The sequence below is a fragment of the Coffea eugenioides genome, chromosome 8, assembly GCF_003713205.1.
Source record: "Coffea eugenioides isolate CCC68of chromosome 8, Ceug_1.0, whole genome shotgun sequence".
Lineage (NCBI taxonomy): Eukaryota > Viridiplantae > Streptophyta > Magnoliopsida > Gentianales > Rubiaceae > Coffea > Coffea eugenioides.
The window spans coordinates 33,522,120-33,539,075 of NC_040042.1; the positions used below are offsets into that span (position 1 = coordinate 33,522,120).

At 38.2% G+C, this 16,956-nt stretch overlaps 1 non-coding gene across 1 annotated transcript; it reads left to right on the forward strand.

Moving 5' to 3' along the window:
* Positions 1–7,007: 7,007 nt before the first annotated feature.
* On the forward strand, positions 7,008–7,114 carry LOC113781867. The gene has a single exon (XR_003469766.1). It is a non-coding gene; the product is annotated as a small nucleolar RNA R71 (small nucleolar RNA).
* Positions 7,115–16,956: the final 9,842 nt, after the last annotated feature.

Consider the following 16,956-nt stretch of genomic DNA (forward strand, 5'->3'; position numbering starts at 1 on the left):
CACCATTTTCTCCTTTTATTTTCACTGCTCCATAAGGAAACATGCGAACCACTTCAAATGGACCGGACCATCGAGACTTAAGTTTTCCAGGGAATAATTTAAGCCTTGAGTTAAACAACAAAACCTTTTGTCCTTCTTCAAAATGCTTAGGAAGAATGTGTTTATCATGCCAAAATTTCACTTTTTCTTTGTAAATCTTGACATTCTCATACGAAGTCAACCGCAATTCCTCCAATTCGCTTAATTCAAGCATTCTCTTTTCACCTGCAAATTTAAAATCAAAATTAATAGCTTTAACGGCCCAATAAGCTCTATGTTCTATTTCCACAGGTAAATGACATGCTTTCCCATAAACAAGCTTATATGGAGACATTCCCAACGGCGTTTTAAATGCCGTTCTATACGCCCATAAAGCATCTTTAAGCTTGTTCGACCAATCCTTTCTTGATCGGTTTACCATTTTTTTCAAAATGATTTTAATTTCCCGGTTGGCCAACTCCGCTTGTCCATTGGCTTGAGGATGATAGGGGAGTGACTTTTTATGCCTGCATCCATATTTAAGCAACAAAGTGTCAATAATTTTATTACAAAAATGCGTACCTTCGTCGCTTATTATTGCCTTTGGGACTCCAAACCTACAAAATATGTTCCGTTTAAGGAACTTAAGCACAACTTTAGCATCATTAGTTTGTGAAGGAATGGCCTCCACCCATTTAGAAACATAATCAACTGCTAAAAGGATGTACTTATTATTATATGAACTAGGAAATGGTCCCATAAAATCAATGCCCCAAACATCAAATAATTTAACTTCCAAATATGTAGTCAAAGGCATTTCATTCTTTCTTGAGATATTACCGGTTCTTTGGCATTTTTCACAACTTTTAACCCAATTTCTAGTGTCTCGGTGCATAGTAGGCCAACAAAATCCGGATTGCCATATCTTTGCTACGATCTTAGTAGTACTAAAATGACCTCCTGTTTCAAGAGTATGACAATGCATTAAAATGCTATGTACCTCCTCCTCCGGAACACATCTTCTAATTATTCCATCTGCACAATGTTTGTAAAAGAATGGTTCCTCCCAAAAGTAATGTTTAGCATCATTTAAGAATTTTTTCCTTTGATGAGAATTCAAATCATTTGGTATCACTCCACTAGCTATAAAGTTAACTAGATCAGCATACCATGGTGACTTATAAATTGCCATTAAAAACTCATCTGAAAATTCTTCTCTAATGGACGAATGGTCTTCTTGCGGCATGTTCTCCAATCTAAAAAGATGATCAGCAACTAAATTCTCGGATCCTTTTTTATCTTTGATCTCCAAGTCAAATTCCTGCAACAATAAAATTCATCGAATTAGTCACGGTTTTGCATCTTTCTTATTTAACAAATACTTGAGTACTGCATGATCGGTGTAAATGATAACTTTAGATCCAACTAAGTACGATCTAAATTTATCTAATGCAAAAATCACTGCGAGCAACTCCTTCTCTGTTGTTGCATAGTTGACTTGGGTTTCATTTAACATTTTACTTGCATAATAAATAACATGAAGTCGTTTATCACGTTTTTGCCCAAGAACAGCCCCAACTGCAAAATCACTTGCATCACACATCAATTCGAATGGCATGCTCCAATCCGGTGATGCTATTATGGGTGCGAAGACAAGTTCCTTCTTCAACCTATTAAAAGCAAGTAAACACTCATCATTAAAGTGAAAAGTAACATCTTTTGCAAGTAATTCACATAAAGGTTTAGCAATCTTTGAAAAATCCTTAATAAACCGCCGATAAAATCCCACATGTCCAAGAAAGCTGCGAATGCCTTTCTGTGACGCCCCGAAAAAAAATGAGTTTGAGAACCCGGAAATTCTCTCTATCTCTCTTAATTTCTTGGTAAGTGATGCTTGAACACCCTACTACACCTAATGATGGTTATATTATGCTTAGAAGTGGCTTGAGAGTTGGATTATATGATTTATTTCTTGGTTTGGCTTGATTTGGTGAAGTTTTCCATTTTATGAGGAATTTTCTGGTTTCATATGATTTTGATGTTGTGGCCTTGTATGATGAATGGTAATGGTTTCAAATGACTCTAGTAGGTGTGAATTGTTGATAAATGCAATCAATTTTGGATTTGGAAGAATTTCTGGAAAATTAGGGTTCTTGGTTGAACATTCTGTCCGAAATTTTAGGTCATAGATAGAGGCCGAATTGGACTTTGCTCAAAACATGAAAGTTGTAGGTATTGATGAATTTGAAGTTCCTGCAAAATTTCAGGTCATTTGGAGTAGTGTAGAGTGATATATGTCGTTTTTACTGTTGCTGTTCTGGGTGATCAGAATGTGAGAACTGCGATAGTAATTGCCTGTTTTGACTGGAATTGGTTTGGATTTTGAAGTTGGTGTCTTCTGATGAAATATATCTTGATGTCTTAGCTATCATATGCCTTTGGAATCAATGCATTTGGACCTGTGTAGACTGAATTGGACTGATTACAGTTTTGTGTGATTTGGGAACCTGCAATTACGGTTCTGGGTTGGTTTTCTGCATTTTTGACCTAGTTGTGCTGGGAATTGGACTGAGAGGCCTTCTACATTGTTGTAGCCCTGTCTTTTAGCTTCGAGATGGTGGGTCTTACGCCCTCATCCGATAAGCGTAGCGCATTTTGTGCCATTACCGCAAAGTGACGTCCAAAACTGTTTTTCTGGTTTGAGCTAAACCTTCCTTTTCGACTTTTCCCTAGCTTGACTTGTGTACTACTTGGAATGAACTTGGATGTGTGCCTTTGCCAATGGGAAATTCAGGGGAAGTGCTGTCCGAACTTTGAAGGGATTTGTTTGCATTGAGATCTAAGACTTGGATTTGCTGATATGCTGGATGCAGCCATGGAGGTGAGTGACCTCAAACTATTTCTGAAGTTCTTTATGAACCGTTTCCTGCATTATTTACTTTTAAACTGTTTCAAAAGTTACTTTTGAACTGTTTTCTTGCATATCATGCGTACTTGCATATGAGTGTCCCTTGGTTGCTGTAATTCTTGACTTATTGGCTTGTCATTATTAATTGAAAATGTATTAAGTACTTTCGATGATTGTGAAAACGAGTTTTCTAGGCGAGTGTGTACTTTATCGCACTCGACCTAAATAAATATGAAATTTTCAATGATTAATGATTAAATGCTAGTTGTGCATGAATGTAAGCCGTTTGGCTGAACTGGCCACTGCCCTTCGTTACCGATCGAATCGGGCGATATGGTGACCCTGGGTGAATTTGGTATACTCGAGTATTACCTTGTAGTCCGGCTACGTCCGGATGGGTGGAGTCCGGCCAACGTCCGGATGGGTGGAGACCGGCCAACGTCCGGAAAAAAAAAAAGATGAACGAATAAAAAGATGAACGAGGGTTTAATTATAAAAATGAAATTTTCAAATAATTGGAGGAATAAGGGGAAATGTCAGGGGAACGAACAAATGAATAGCTCCATGTGAGCGGTATCCTTTTAATGAATATGTTACTATCGCTTTCCATTGTAAATGTTTCTTGAATTATTGATTATTGATGGTTAATGTGTTGGCTTTGTTATGAAATTTCATGTTCGGAACCTTATTGCGATTTTAGCTCATTGAGCTTTGTGGAATTACCATGTGGTGTCATTTTCTGCTTTTGTTTTACTCTCACTGTGCAAATGTTGACCTGTAACAAAATTACATTTTTACCTCGGTTACTTATTGAACTTCTAAAACATTACAATGATTTCACTGGCTCACGAGAGCAAAAATACGTACATCTGATTTCTGAACCATGACATCAATGAAATGAATTTTTGTGAAAACTATTTGATTACTGATTTTACTGGTTACTCACTGGGCTTTTAGCTCACCCCAAAAATATTTTATTTCCCCCCCCACAGGGCTCAAGGCGAAGGAAGGACTTAGTACTTGTGCACGTGATTAGATGGCCTATGTTTTGTACAGTTTTGATTTGGAATCATTTTATGTATAGTTGAGAATTGTTTCCGCTGCTTTTGTGACATGTAATTATTGGAGACGGATGTGTATTTGTGGACCAGTTGATGTATATTTGAGGTTTATTCTTGTAATTCATTGAGGATTGTAGTGAACGACTGAAGTCCCGCGAGAAGCTGGGCAGGCGGCCCGCCGAAACCCTCTGGTTCGCCTTAGGGGGAGGTGGGCGTCACACTTTCACAGTAGTCGGTAGAGACATTCTCTCAATAACCTCTATTTTGGTTTGATCAACCTCAATACCTTCTGAGGAAATTTTGTGGCCTAGCACAATACCTTCACAAACCATGAAGTGACATTTTTTCCAATTGAGTACAAGGTTTGTTTCTTCACATCTCTGCAAAATTAGATCTAAATTATTAAGACAATCATCATAAGTAGATCCAAATACAGAAAAATCATCCATGAAGATTTTCATAATTTTCTCATTAAAATCAGAGAAAATTGCCATCATGCATCGTTGGAAGGTGGGCGGTGCATTGCACAGTCCAAAAGGCATCCTTCGAAATGCAAAAGTGCCGTAAGGGCAAGTGAATGTAGTTTTCTCTTGATCTTCCGGTGCAATGACTATTTGATTGTATCCTGAAAAATCATCCAAGAAACAATAAAATTCATATCCGGCCAATCTCTCTACCATTTGATCAAGGAAAGGAAGAAGGAAATGATCTTTTCTAGTAGCTGCATTCAGTTTTCTGTAATCAATACAGACTCGCCAACCAACCACAACTCTAGAGGGAATCATTTCATCATTTTTACCATGTACTATGGTTATCCCCCCTTTCTTTGGCACTACATGAATAGGAGAAATCCAAACACTATCAGAAATTGAAAAAATTATTCCTGCATCCAACCATTTAAGGATTTCTACTCTTACCACTTTCTTCATGTTTGGATTTAACCTTTTTTGAGTCTCAACCACTGGTTTAGAATTCTCTTCCAATAAAATCCTGTGCATACAAATAGTTGGACTAATTCCTTTGATATCAGAAATTGTCCATCCTATAGCCTTTAAATGCTTCCTCAAAACACGTAAGAGCTTGTCTAATTGTTCCTCATCTAATGATGAATTTACAATCACAGGCAGTGTCTCTTTTTCTCCAAGAAACGCATATTTGAGGTGCTTAGGCAGCGGTTTAAACTCAAGCTGCGGTGCTTGCTCACATGATGGTGGAGGTAGCCCTTTGCTCAGTCCTAACTCCTCATATGCATTTCTCCTTTTATAAGGAACCTGTGCCTGCAAAAATTCAGTCATTTCTTCAATTTGTTCCTCTTGTATACCTATACCATTAAGACAAAGTTCAAGAGAATCATTATCAAGATTAACTTGACTCATTTCTAATGCCAATTCATCACATATGTCAACTGAATAAACATGGTCGGTAAAAGAGGGATATTTCTCCACTTTACTCAAATCAAATTCCACTTCCTCTTCACCGATTTGAAACTTAAACTTACCTCGTTTGACATATATTATTGTACCTGCAGTGGCCAAAATGGTCTACCAAGTATAATAGGTACATTTACATCTTCCTCCATATCTAAAACAACAAAATCGACAGGAATAATGAATTTCTGTACTTTAATGAGCATATTCTCCAATATGCCCATTGGATGTCTAATAGACCTGTCAGCCAATTGCAAGGAAATGTTAGTACGCTTCAGCTCTTTCAACCCCAATTATCTAACCACAGTTAAAGGGATCAATGACACACTTGCACCAAGATCACAAAGTGCTTTAGAAAATTTTACATTACCGATAGTGCAAGGAACTGTGAAACTCCCTGGATCTTTCAACTTGGGTGGCAATTTGTTTTGTATGATTGCACTACATTCTTCCGTTAATGCAATTGTCTCACTATCTACCAACTTTCTTTTCTTGGTCATTATCTCCTTGAAAAACTTTGCGTATGAAGGAATCTGCAAAATAGCATCCACAAAAGAAATGTTAATATGTAATTGTTTAAAAATGTTGACAAATTTCTCAAATTCTTTGTCATTTCTTGAAGGCTTCAATCTTTGAGGGAATGGTACCGGTGGAGGAATTGGTGTTGCATCTTCCATTTGTAGTTCATTTTTCTCCATCTTTTCTTTCCCTTTTACTTCCTTGCTTCCCTCTTCTAACTCACTCAATTTCTTATTTTCTCTTTTTTCAAACTCTCTTCCACTTCCAACTACCGGCGGCTCAACTAATTCTTTACCACTACGGAGGGTTATAGCCTTCACATGCTCCTTTGGGTTCACCTCAACCTTGCTAGGTAAATTCCCTTGGTTGCGATTATTAACCGCATTAGCAATTTGGCCTAATTGGACCTCAACATTCCTGTACATATTGGTGAGTTGGTCCATTCTTCCCTCAATTCTTTCAAACCGTTGAGTAGTGGCACTAGCAAACTTTTCAATTTTATCATTTGATACATTGGTTAGCTTTTCAATCGTCAATTCCCAAGTTGGTTTGGACTTATGTAGTAGTTGCTTTTGTTGAAAACCCGGTAGATTAACTGGTCTTTGTTGGTTCCCTTGATCTTTCCATCCAAAATTCGGGTGATTACGCCATCCTGGATTATAAGTATTGGAGTATGAATTGTTTTGGGGTGGACGGTTGTAATTGTTGAGATATTGAACCTGTTCACTGCTAGAACACATAAAATCATCATGATTTCCGCCGCAAGTGGTACAACATGCAACAACTACTCCTTGATTAGAACTAGAACTAACTTGCCTATTAAGCATCTTAACCACATTATCCATTTTTGCACTTAACATAGTCAAGGTATCTACTTCAAGCATACCTGCGGTTCTTCTTGAATTACCTCGTTCGTTTGCCCATTGGTAGTTGTTAGCAGCCATTTCTTCAATCAATTGCTGAGTTTCCTCAGCTGTCATTCCCATCAAAGCTCCTCCCGCTGCAGCATGTACATGCGTCTTTGTTGGATAGGTGAGACCATTGTAAAATATTTGGACTACTAGCCAATCTGGTAGACCATGATGAGGACATCTTCGTTGCAATTCCCAATAGCGCTCCCAAGCTTCATACAATGTCTCTCCTTCCTGTTGAGAGAAACTAGTTATATCCATTCTTAATTTAGCAGTTTTTTCAGGTGGAAAGAATTTATTAAGAAAAGCCTTAGCTAATTCATCCCAAGTAGTAAAAGTATTTGGAGGATGAGATTGTAGCCAAACCTTAGCCTTGTCCCTTAGTGAAAATGAAACAATCGAAGTTTAATTGCATCTTCACTAACACCATTAAACTTAATTATATCACAAATTTCAAGAAATGTTGACAAGTGAGAATTTGGATCTTGGTAGTATTACCTACATATTGAGATTGTTGAACCATTTGAATCAATGATGGTTTTATCTCAAAGTTATTAGCGTTTACCGTTGGCCTTACAATACTAGTCTGAGAACCTTGTGCTTCCGGTAAAGCAAAATCTCGCAAAATTCTCCTATTGATTCATTTTTAATCATTTCTTCCTCAAATTGTAATTCTATCAAGATATCTTCTATTGGCTACCAAACCTCTTGTTCCTCTTGATGTGATGTATCCCTCCTTTGTCTGTGTAATGTTCTTTCAATTTCAGGATCGAAATGTGCAACTTCTCGATTTGATCGGTGCATACACTACAAACAAAAACAAGAGAAATTTTATAGTTTTAATTCAACAACTTGAATAAAAATAATGAAAATATCTAAATTAATAGAGATGATTAGGCCCTAATATTGCTGCTCCCCGGTAACGGCGCCAAAAACTTGACGGGATTTTTATTCATTGCAAGTTTAATTCCGATTTCACACCCGTTGGACTGCAAGTATACAGGTCGCAATTGTAGTACAAGATGTGTATTGGGTCGATCCCACGAGGAGCAATTTAAACAATTACAAAACCCTTGTTTTCTCTATTATTTAGACTTACAATTAATTTGAGCAAAGAAGGTATATTGCTGTAGTCTACAAATCTGATATACAGATCTAGTATAACAAATACTAAATGCAAATAGAAAAATTTCACTTAAGGAAGATTCTAGGGATGTAGATTCCACTTACGGCATAAACAACACAAATGAATGGATTTACTTCTTGCTATTATTCTTGTTTAACCAGAGATTCATTTCCAAAATTACCAAGTCTCATTTTCATGATGAAATGGCTTAGAGCAATATAGATTTCCCTATTTGCATGGTGAAATACTACTACTGCTCTGTTTTATTTTATGAAATGCTAACTAATCCACCTAAGTGTATCTCTATTTTCATGAACATACAACTTAAGCTCTACTCATGTGTTTCCATTGTTATTACCAATTCTCATTGAACAATAACAACTATAAACAAACTATTGGTGATCAATCAATACCAAGTAATGACAGCTACACAAGTAGACAAGTTAACACAAGATATAACAAGTGTAAATCACATTCAATTCATATTATTTTGCCATAAGTTTCATCTACTCCCTAGATAAAGAAAATTAGCTACTCATGAATGATTTAACAATCAAAATCACAAGTTTATTAATGCAAAACATCATACAGTACAAGTATAAGAAAGATAAAAGAAAACTTAGCCAATTGAAGGTGAAACTCTCCAATTCCTGCTATGCTCTTGCACAATATGATTACAAGTGAAAAAGCTCCAAAATTGCTTCTCCAAGAACTCCTATCTAGAGAGAAAAATGTTACAAGATGAAAAACTAGCTACGTATGGTCATCTCCTCCTTCTCTCTTGTGTCTCTGCATAAAAGGTGGTAGAAAAGCCATATTTTCTCCTTCATGATTTCAACCACTTAGATTTTGTAAAGGAAGTCAAAAAATATATTGTTTTGACTTCTCAATAACTCATTTTATCTTTCTTTTTGTTGTAGAAGCATGTGCCACCGATTTCTGTCCCTCAAAATAGCTGGAAAAGTTGTGAGAAAAGTAAAGAAAAATGGCTGTGCCACTTGCTGAGGAGAGAGACAGATCCGAGCTTCGGATCCGAGGGTTGATAATGGATCCGAGGACTTTCCATGATGGATCTGAGGTCGGATCGTCCTGACCTCGGATACACTCCGCCAGAAGTACAGACGAGGGATCGGATCCCTCTTGTACACACGGATCTGAGCTCGGATCCGTGTTGAGCAATTTTCCAATTTTTCACTTCTCTTCCTTTTTCTACATTGTTGCTCCCAATTTCTTGTGTACTTTGTCCTCTGGATGACCCTTACATTTCTTTCAGCTTGTGCATGAATTTCATACATCAATAACCTTCACAATTTCATAAAATTAACGCATTAATCCATTCATTTATCAAGTTTTGAACCCTTAAACAATATTTAAGCAATTATCACCAAAAGAGTTCAAATATGGCTTTAATCTTCTCAAAACATACCAAGAATTCATGCCAAATTTGTACAAAATGTACGTTAAATATTCACTTATCAGACCGGATGGCTTCACAAGGAAGTTCTTCACCTTTGCTTGGGACATCATAGATCAGGATATTCACAAGGCGATATGAAGTTTCTTTTACGGGGCGGAGTTGCCTCGGTATGTCACCTCTACGTCCATAGTACTGATTCCCAAGGTTCCTAATCCTCAAGATTTCTCTAAGTGTCTGCCAATCAATCTATGCAATTTCTTTAATAAGGTGATTTCAAGGATTCTGGTGGAACGAATCGCTCTGATTCTACCGAGACTCATCTCCACCATTATAAAATGGTGGAGTATCACAGAAAATTATTTATTGGCTCAGGAGCTGCTCACGAACATAGGTAAGAAGAGAAGGGGAGGCAATGTAGTATTAAAGTTGGACATGACGAAGGCATATGATCGGATGTCTTGGGTACATATTATTACTGTCTTGAGGAAGTTTGATTTTGGAAAAAGATTTATTGACATAGTATGGCGTATGCTGGCAAACGTCTGGTTCTCTATGATCATCAATGGGGTGTTATATGAGTTTTTTAAGTCTAGTAGGGGGCTCAGACAAGGGGATCCTTTATCCCCTATCCTGTTTGTTATCAGAGCAGAGATGTTATCAAGGGGTTTGAATAGCTTAACTCAGCAGAGGGGTTTTATGGGATTTCAGGTCCCAAGGGGGTGTCCCACTATCACGCACCTAGCCAGATGATGTAATAATATTTACAAATGGGGCTACTGCGGGGTTATCAGGCATTATACAAGTATTGGGGGTATACCAGCAGTTCTCAGGGCAACTGGTGAATGCCCAAAAGAGCGGTTATCTAGCTCACCCCTCGATGCTATCAGGCCGTAGAAGGGTAATTGAAAAGATCACGCAATTTACACGTCAGGTTTTTCCTTTTCGGTATCTTGGATTTCCTTTATATATCGGACGGTGTAAGTCAGCATATTTTGGGGACGTAGCTCAGGCGCTTTTAAGCAGGATCTTTTCCTGAAAATCCAAGTTTCTTTCCGTGGGGGAAAAACTAACCTTGATTAGGCATGTGCTGCTGTCTGTACTAGTACACTTGCTATCGACAGTGGTGTTACCTGCCTCGATATTCAGACTGGTGAAAAAGGTGTGTGCAAACTTTCTATGGGGCACCTCGGAGGAAGGCACGAAGTATCACGGGATTGGTTGGTCTCAATTATGTTTTCCAGTTGAGGAGGGAGGAGTGGGCCTCAGACGGTTGAGTGATATTTATGCCGCTTTCTCTTGTAAATTGTGATGGCAGTTTAGGATTGAGGCATCACTTTGGGCGAGTTTTATGCGGGCTAAATATTGTCGAGACCTCCACCCGTGTCAGATTGACCTGAATCGTCACGCTTCTGGGACATGGCGGAGAATGTTAAATATCAGTAGACAAGCGGAGCTCGCTATGGTCTAGCGAATTCAGGGGGTTACATGTCACTTTTGGTATGATAACTAGATGGGGAGTGGTGCGTTATTCCTTAAGGCCACGGTGGATACAGCCCTCTCTTTTAACAACTTCATCGAAAATGGAAGGTGGAGTTCAAATTTACTCGTCCGAGCCCTCCCTCTTGATCTAGTCTCCTCTGCCTGACTCCACCCGTTTCCTCGTGGTGTGAAACCTGATGAGCCATACGGAGTTTGACTTCGTCGGGCGAGTTTTCAGTGGCTTCGGCTTTCGAGGAGGTTCGTCTGGCTCGCAGTTGTTCTTTTTTTCACTCTCACCTTTGGCACCCCCGCATCTCGTTGAAAGTATCCTTCTTCATGTTGCGGTTAGTGTTGGGTAGGCTGCCATTCCCTGATATTTTGTGTAGGATGGGGTTTCAGATTATGCCGTCAAAGTGTTCGTGCTGTCCTGAAAGAGCAACTGAGACGGTGGAACATGCATTTTCCGAGAGACAGGTCGCTAAAGATGTGTGAAATTATTTTACTAGTATATGCGGTCTCACGCATAGAGGGTCTTCTTTGAGGGCTAGAGTAGTGGCTTGGTGGATGTCGGCTTCGAGATCAGCTCACAAGCGGCTCATCTTCACGTTGATGCCAAGTTTCATTTGCTGACACATTTGGAGGGCAAGGAATGCATCCATGTTTGATGGGACACGGATGCACCCGACTACTATTTATCAAGCCGTTGTTTCCGATATAAATGCAGGGGTGGAGATTCACTTTAGTACGACGCTTGGTTTGTTCTCGTTTCCTCAGCTTTATGAATGGTCGGGTCATCAAGGCAGCAGAATTACTTTTCAGCTAGTGCGATGGAAGCCAAGGGAGCCAGGCTGTCTGATGCTGAATACGGACGGATGTTCCAAGGGTAACCCAGGGTGGAGTGGTGGCGATGGAGTCTTACGGGACTCATCAAGAGGGCCTCTGTTGGCTTTCTCGGCTTTCTTTGGAATAAGGTCGAGTTTACGGGCCGAAGCCCTCGCAATGTTAACTGGCCTTCAGCTGTGTGCGGAGCGAGGGTTTGCCAAGTGAAAATTGAATCGGAATCTCAGGTGTTAGTAGGGATTATTCAACGCCGTTTTCGGTGCTCGTGGCAGATCTGAAATGAAATAGAGCAAATCTGGGACCTGACAGTGGACGTGGTGAGAGTCTCTCACTGCTTCAGAGAAGCCAATCGTGTGGCAGATATTCTGGCTAATGTGGGTGTCTCTCATCCGCAATAGGGTTGTGTTATCTATGACGACATAAGCGTGTTTCCAAAGTTAGCAAAGAGGGAGGTCCGATTAGATAAGCTAGGCATGTCATCTATTAGGAGGATAAGAGAGGTTGCGGTGTAAGTAGGGCGTGTTGGGGACACTCTGTAACTTTGGTTTGGTTTTGGTTTTGATTCATAAGTAATAAAAAGAAGTTTTAAAAAAGAAGATATAATAATCAAAACTTCAGTGGAATTATACATAAATGTCAAAACATTAGGCCTTTTCACAACACTAGTTTGGTACAATCTTGTTGTAACATAATAAGAATTTTAATTTTATGTACCACAAATAAGAATGGCCCAAAAATATCTAAACCTATGAAACTTTTGTGGGAAATTCACTTTCATTAAGTTGCTTCTATAAAGTAGGAGGGAATAAAATTGGAAAAACATTTGAAAGAGAAAGAATGGAATAAATGGCTAATGACGTGAAATTTTAATTAAACTCAACTCTTACTATCACAAGTATACATGGCGTACATGAGTATAGTGAGCATTCGAATGTCGATCCCATAGGAAAGATTAATCAATTACCGATACTATTCTACCTCCTTTATTATTTAGACAAACACAAATACGAGTAAGTAAAACTATACTACAAGCATGAACTAAAATGAAGTAAAAACTATAATAGATTGGACTTCTAACTACTTTTGCTAGTGAATTTCTCAGGTTAATTGATTGTCATTACCTTACCTAGTTATGGTAATTTCCTAAAGTATGTGATACTCGTTTTTATCAGTGTACTAATCCTACCTTTAGCTAATCCATACTACTTTCATAGTTATGAAATCAACTACAAACTCATGAAATTCTATGAAAATATTATACAGGGGAGGAGAAAGAATGAAGAACAAAAAGAAAGAGAAAATAGGGGAGGAGAAAACCTCCAGAGATTCTAAGAAGTAGGGTTTCTATCCAGGGATTGTGGCCAAAAAGCTTTCTTTGATGAGCAAAATACAGCATCACAAGCTGAGGGAAGAAACCAAGTAGGGTTTCTAAGAAACCCTTCGTGGTTTCTATCAATTCCTTGAGGGTTTCTTTGCGGCTATTGACAAGGTTCCCCTTGCACTCTAGTTTTATCCAATAACCCCGTCGTTAGCTGCAACTATACAGGTCGCTTTGTAGTACAAAAAAGTTAAAGTCGATCCCTCAAGAAGCACTCACAATTACTAGAATTTAATCCTACTTTATTATCTGGACAAACCACAACAATGAGAAATAAAATCTACTCTAGATACTAATGTGTAACAGCTAGAAGTTAATGGATGAACTCAACTAAAACACAAGTTCTAGAATATGGAATCAACCAAATGTCCTTGTCTATAGCTCAAATGAATGATAAATGCTACACCACTTATCTTGCTAAGGACTCATTCACATATGGTATCCGAAACTCGCTTTCACAAAGAATCGAGTGTCACCTATACAAGTATTTCCCTACTTTCGTGGTGAAACAATAAGTATGGTGCCATTAAACTCAAGAATATACTAAAACCCACCTAGTCTCAACACTATTTTCGTGTGCTAAGATCCTAAACTCCATCTAAACCGGTTTCATCATCATCAACCAACTTTCATTGATAAATAACAACTAAAATAAATTGTAAATGGTGATCAAGCATTCACAAATGTTCAAGCAAGCTTAAATGAACTAGCAAGTACAAAAGACAACATTCATTTACTCATTCAAACCAAGATCAAGAAACACAAGGCATCATCCACTCCTAGAACAAATATATTAGCTACACATGAAGAATAAACACATAAAGCTTAAATCTTTGATGAATCCAAACATATATCCAATGAAATAAAGAGAAAGGGAGAAGAAAATGCTTATTCGGTTGAAGGAACAAATATCTCCATGTTCCAAATTCTCCTTTGTCTTCAAAATGCCAAGATTACATCAAGAGTTCATCAAGAGTTTTGCTAAAAGTCCGATTCTATTATAGAGAGAGAAAGTGCAAGTTCTAGTCTAAGAAAGTAACACCTACTTTCTATTCTATCTTCTTGATATCCCAACAAATGTGCCTTTCTCTTCTTCCCCAAAAAGTCTTCAACCACCCTTTCTTGACACAAATTGATATTGAAAATGACATAAAGTTGCAAAAAGGTGAGAAAGGTTGATGTTTTAGACCCAACTAGCAGCTGTCAAGATATCTTAGTTGTCACCAGAAAAAGAGTTGAAAAGTTGGCATCAAGTTGTGCAAGTTGCGCAACTTGGAGATTTTTTCTGGTCAAGTATACAACGCAGTGTCCAAAACAAATTTCACTATCCGGTGCCATATACTGCTAAACATGAGATGACCCAACCTCCCCCTAAGTCGTACCAAAGGGTTCGGCGGACCGCCTATCCAACTCTCGCCAGGACTCACTCACTCGTATCACGTGCATACATCCATAGATAATAAATAGCGACACAATTCAAACTTATAATTTACATCGATGCACAATCAATATACAAAACCTCTATATACCCAAACAGGTTCAAAGTGTATACAATCCAGGTACAATTATCCTAATCGAGTGATAGCGCGAGTACAAGTCAAAAGTCAAAACAACTAGGCTACGCTAGTTTTTACATATCTCACGCCTCGCTCGTACCCCTGTAAGGAAAATAAATGGAGTGGAATGAGCTAAAAGCCCAGTGAGGTTCCAAATAGCAAATTGACCATTATTTATAAGTACAATTTTTCGATATAGCAAAGTAACGAGCATGAAGAGTTCATAAAAGTGGGCAATAACATGTCAAGTAGCAATTTCAAAATGAGCGATATAAAAATTTTCAGAAGAAACAATAATCTAATAAACAATAATCATTCCAAAGTATAAGGATACGGATGGCTTTCAGGAGCCAACTTCCCATTTCATCATCAGGAGCTTGATCATGTAATAGTTGACACTCCGTCAACTTTCAAGTAAAGGAACTAATCCAGTAAGGCACCACTTACACTACTCTCCGTCCACCATTCAAACCCCCTACTGGGCCCAAAATCCTCAATAAACACGGGTGGTAATACTCGAGTATACCGATTAGTCGAGAAGATATCACTCCACTCGACAAACAAGAGACCCAGGATTCGTTACCTAATTGACCAAGCCCTTGCCGGCTCGACTCGAGTAACTTACCGCAGGGTTTCTGGAATTCCAGGAAGTGCGCACATCATAAACAAGTATATCAAATCAATTTCAACAATAAACGAGTATATATCAAATAAGAGCAAGTACGATAAAGTACACTCTTGCCCGATCAAACCAATCATACATGTTTTGGAAAAGCTAAGACAGAGTACTTAGAGGCGTTGAAAAGCTAAGACAGAGTACTAAAACTTTTATGTTTTGGAAAATGGCTAAATCAGCCCGGATCATAGTGAATAGACACGGTCAACTGGATGAACTGTCTAAAATGGATCACTGGATGCATCCTAGGGCAGTGAGGGTATTTTGGTCTTTTCACAGGCTACGTTGCTCCGATTGAGCTTAAAGTTTGTGGACAACTATAAAACATCATTCTCTACAACTTTCATGTTTTATGATAAGCCTAATTTGGCCTCTAACATCGCAAACAGGAACCGGACAGAACTGAAGTCAAATTTTCCAGAAATCTGAAATTTTGCGGTTTCAAAGGAAACTTTCTTCATTTCTTGCTTCAATCACTACCACAATCACTTATATAAACTTAGATATAACATATACATCCATACAACAAGTATAGGCAGCAAATCCTTCAAACCCTAACTCATGTAACTCAAGAAAACATACACTATATCCACCCAAATCATTACAATAGCTATCATCCACCACAATTTTAAGGTGCTTTGCTAAGTTAAGCAAGATTAAGAGTAAGAAATGGGGAAATCAGCATTATTACCTTGCTAAAGTGACTACCAAGAGCAACCCTAGCTTTTCCTTCCAAAATTTCACCAACACACCACTAGCTAAACACTCAAGGAAGGTTTTAATCGGTTTAGTTTCTTGTTTCCTCACTTAATACACTCAAACTCAAGATGAAATGGTGCAGCTCTCCCTTGGTTTTTGTCTCCCTCTCTCTCGGCCAAAGCAGCAGAAAAATGAAGAAGAAAGGCAGCTCCAAGGTGATAAGAAAGCAAGACAATTGGTCTTGGTCAAGGCCCTTAGTTGGCCAACAAGTGTCCTCACCAATTCCACTCATTTTTTTGTTCTTTTCCTTGCAATTTTTGGTCAACATTTTTGGCCAAAGCAGCTGAGATTAAGGGGATATTTTGCTCAAATAATAATGAGCTTGTATGGTAAAAAAGTGGTGATCAAGTGGTGGGTTCAATCGGTAGTACACGGTACACGTCGGTTCGCACCGTTTTTCCTTAAATCACACGTACTAGGGTTTTTACTTCCTATTCACTAACTTTTTAACATTGCTCCTAATAACATATTATTTCTCACCCAAAAGTCACTCTTAAGCATCAAATTTGATCCTCGCTCCGTACCGGATAATTACACTACGGATACACGTGAAAACCCTAACTTGCTCCAACTTGAAAACGAAAAGTGAAAACCTTTACTTTCATGTTCATTTGCACTTATTGTGGGATGATTGGGTAGTAGGGCTATTATAAAATCATAATTTCCAATTAAAAGGGTATTTTTAAGAAAACGTGAGTGATTTTACAATTCCATAAATTGAATTTAGGGTTTCGGTTGAAATATGAGAAATTTGAGAAAACGGTCAGTCACAAATGAAACTAGGGTTTTGATTTGACTTTATTTCTAGATTTTAGGGTTTCTAGTCTGTAAAACAAAATAATAAAATAAAGAAACCGTAATATTCTCTTTGAGACTAAACA